General features: G+C 41.5%; 1 pseudogene; it reads left to right on the forward strand.

Moving 5' to 3' along the window:
- The first annotated feature begins 1,032 nt into the window (after positions 1 to 1,032).
- Positions 1,033 to 1,493, forward strand: LOC131489588 (eukaryotic translation initiation factor 1-like; annotated as a pseudogene).
- The last annotated feature ends 2,796 nt before the right edge of the window (positions 1,494 to 4,289 follow it).

Genomic DNA, 4,289 nt, shown 5'->3' on the forward strand with positions numbered 1-4,289 from the left:
AGCAAATGCATCTTTCCCAGAAATCCTCTGTAGACTGCTAATTACAGTTTCAAAGCTGCAAAGGAATAAGGATGACACAGTTTTGTTTTGTTTTGTTTTGTTTTTATTAAGCTGGCTCATTATTGTCCTAAGCATTCTCTCTCTCTAAAAAGAAGACAGAAATGGGTAGTAGACAGACAACTCTCAGAAACTGCCACAGATGTTATTTATAATCTGAGTGAGAACGGTTTCAGAGGTTGAGTGGAGGCAAAAGTCAAATTTAAGCCATTAGAAGGCCAGTGGTAAAAGCAGGCTTGGGCAGGAAGTTTGCTTGAAAAGGAAAGGAGAGATGGGGCCATACAAATAGTGTTGTGTACATTCCTATTAATGTTCACATGTTTGGGAAAGGACCCCTGGATACCTCCACTTTATGCTCTTTTGGCACCTGCAACTTGAGTAGACATTCAACAAATGCCTGTGGAATTAATGAGCAGCATTGAGATTGCTGATTTGGGGGGGGGGGGGGTCAGTCTCTAGTCTCCTTACCATAAGCATGAGGTACATGAAAGAGAATGCTTGAAATGGGACTGAAATGTGGGAAGGTACCAGATCAGGCAAGCCCTGGCAAGGTTTCTTCTGCATTTTAACATAGGAATCTTGAGAATCACTGAATGATCTATACTTACATGGACACAATCAAATTTGCAGTTTAAAAAGGATTCGCTCTGGGCTGGAGGTAGGGCTGAAGGTGTGGAGTCAGAATGGAAGTCAAGAGCAATAGTCTAGGCAACAGATGTGATTGCTTGGACTGGACTGGTGGTGGTGATTGGCACATTCCATGTTCTTTATTATTATCTAATAGAAATATTAATAAATAACCCACTTTATTGCTGTCCTTGTGCCTAACATAATTCTAAATGTTTTCTCTTATGTGTATTATGTATTTATATCTCCTCCCCCATCCCAAACCCTTGGAATAAATGTCATACATTCTAGTCATTGAGCTGTTGCTGAGGACTTAGCAGCCTCCCCTTGCAACCTCCATATTTCCCAATGTTCTATACCCCCACCACTCCTGCCTGCCTTCTCCCACTGCTTTCCGCAGTTTCCACCGAGGAAAGGGAAACTTATTGTACATCTGTTATCCCAAACCTCCACTCTTTTGACCCCTTTGATGACGATCTGCTTCCTGCTGGCACTGAGGATTACATCCTTACAAGAATTCAACAGAGAAATGGCAGGAATACCCTTACACTGTCCAAGGGATCACTGACGATTACAATAAAAAGAAAGTAGTGAAGGCGTTTACGAAGAAATCTGCCTGCAATGGTACTGTAATTGAGCATCCACAATATGGAGAAGTAATTCTGCTACAGAGCAACCAGCACAAGAACATATGCCAGTTCCTCGTAGAGAGACTGGACCAGCTAAAGATGACCAGCTGAAGGTCCATGGGTCCAAAGTGCTTTCGGCTCACTAAAACTTGACTGAGGATATCCTTGCAATGAGTAGAATTTCCCTTCCGTCCCCTGTCACAAATTTGAAAACCCAACAGCTTGTATAATGTAAACATTTAGGGTCTGCTTTTAACGTAGACTAGCACAACTCATTCATGCAATAAACTGAAAAGAAACTTGCTGTCTAGGCTTGAAGTCCCTCAATTAAACAGAGGGCAAGCAGGAGGCACCTATCAGTGTTTGGCCTAAAATCAAGCAGTTACATGATATTTCAGTCAAGCCTAGAGTCCCAAGATCACAGATGGCTATGTCTGACCAGAAGCTCCTCGGCTCTCCCTCTTCAGAGTTCCCTGCCCTTATGAGGGACACCATGGGCTGTTTACCACCTGAACAGGTGAACAGGAATGTTCACCACCTAAAAAGCCCACAGTGAAGCTGAGAGGACAGGATGGGGTAAGGCAAGAACAGCAGCTGTATGATTACAGGGAGTCATTGGTAGCCAAGAAAGATCCCTGGGGTCTCCAACCCGACCAGGTGGGCAGAGCTTGGAGCAGCCACCTTCCCCCTAGGAGGGTGTGATACTGCCTCTGGCTTGCCACCAAGGTCTTTGTGACCAGACATGTCCTAGCTAATCGATGTCCAAACACCAGAATATGAGGTGAACCTTCTATCAGAGTTAAACTTCTGACAAGGGGACAAACTTCAAACCGATATATCAGGCATGTAGCCAGCTGTAGAGCTTGCAACTTACCAGCAATAGCGGCCCAAGGCCATGTGAAGTAACAGACTGGTGTTTAGTTTATTTTTTCCTTCAATTTTAATGTTATATAATGTATTTAAATCCTTATTTAAATAAAATTTGTTTTCAGGAAAAAAAATGGCATACAGATGATGGAGCACTGCAGGTACTTGCCCAAGGTCACAAATCCGGCATGTGGCCGAGCCAGGTTTTTAAACTCATGCCTACCTGGCTGCAGAGCTCACATACTCACCACACATGCTCAGCAAGGTCGGACTGTGACCGAGAGGCTGGTCTCTTTGTAGCCCAGTGTACAAGTTAAAGCCTACAAGTAGTCTGAGCTGGACTATCTGTGTGCAAGTCCAACCTCCATGCTTCCCTCACTGTGTGAACCTTGGGAATTATTTACCATTCATTGCCTTAGTTTCCTATTGTATAAAATGGGGATGGTAATTATAACATCCAAGTTATTTGGTTGCTATAAAGATTAAATGAGTTAACATTTATAAATCCTCACCTCAAAATAAGCATGGCTCATACATAGAATGTTATACATGTTTGTTAAATAAAATAAAAATTTCCAGGTATGGTAGACATTGAAACCCCTGTGCAAATATTACTTTGATGTGCTCATCTATTCAGATATTTTCTTTTCAAATGGACATGAAAAATTAATTGTTCATTTGACTGTGTCCTCTTACTGTTTTTCTATGTCAATTTTGACTTCAGTTGCTTAAATCACTTAGTAGTCTCCCAAAATGCAAAATATTCAGTGCTCGTCTACAAAATTGTTATCGTGAAAGTCAGGCAAACACATATGCTTTTACTTTAATTGCTCATCCAGCTGAAAAAAAGAAAAAGAACAGTTTGTCACTTATCTCAGATTATGATCATGTGAAAAGATCCAGAAAGAAAATATGTATAAGAGAAACAAACCTGCTTCATTGCTTCATTTTTACTTCTAACAAACAGCAAAAGAAGTCATCCCTTCTCGGGCTGAAGCAGTTGTAGTTGAACTCTGAAAATTGCACTTGATCATCAGCTATTGACACTATTGAAAAGTTTATCATTGTTGTTTTCATGTGCCAGGAACAATGTATTTGCCAAACCAATCATGAGTCCAAGTGCAAGCAAATGGTAAAGGCACATATGACTACATGAGAGGCAGCCAGAAAGCAGTGGTATGGATGGAAAGCCAGGCAATCTAGACAGGACAGAATTTCAATACACTCAGCTTCATTGTGATGACTCAGGATTTTATCAGTTACTCAGAACTACTATTGGGCAGGCTGTTGGGCAGTTACCATATCCAAAGCTACAAGTGCCCAAGAAAATAGAAAGTTTTTCCAAAGACGCAGCAGGATTCTTACTTCTAATCAGGCTGTCTATCTGCAATGATGCTTCATAGGTCTGGGGAGATGGTGGTGGGTATCACTGAGACACTTTTTGTAGATAATTTTATACAGTTACAGTCTTGAATCACTCTATATCTCTTGTCTGCATATACTGGTATCTTTTTGTCTTGGATTATTGTCACCATGGTGACAGCCATGCAAATAGCAACACTGAAAAGAAATTTAAACTTTTCTAACTTCACAGGGAAGGAAGACAGAGAAAGGAAAGTATATGTAGTGATTCAGGCATTTCCTGGTGCTTAAGCATTGAGGACTAGAGCCCACTGAGAACTAAAAGAAAACATTGTCAAGCAGACCAAGGGCATCCAACTTAAAGAAACTGTAAAGCACAAGATGGGAATATTTTAATGCATGCTCCCTACATGAAAAGACTAGAGGAGACTGAAGCTGAGAGATGGTGAGGTGATGCAGTAGAAAAAGGGCAGATTTGGATGAGAGTCACAGAGATGGTTGCCCTTAAAGAATGACCTGTTCAAAGTGGAAGAGTTCACCTGGTTCATTATGAGAGGTTCTTTCCCTCTCATAAACCAATAGGACTCCAAAGCACCCCAAAGCACCCATCCTACAAAATGGGGGCCATTTTGTTTACTTTGTGAATGTATGCCTAGGCAACAGACTTAAGAGCTGCCCCTGTGTCTAAATGAGCAGAGGAGAGAATTGGAAAGATATGGCAGAATCCAGAGAGGGAATAGGCTTCTT

Source organism: Neofelis nebulosa, chromosome 11 (assembly GCF_028018385.1).
Source record: "Neofelis nebulosa isolate mNeoNeb1 chromosome 11, mNeoNeb1.pri, whole genome shotgun sequence".
NCBI classification, from domain to species: domain Eukaryota; kingdom Metazoa; phylum Chordata; class Mammalia; order Carnivora; family Felidae; genus Neofelis; species Neofelis nebulosa.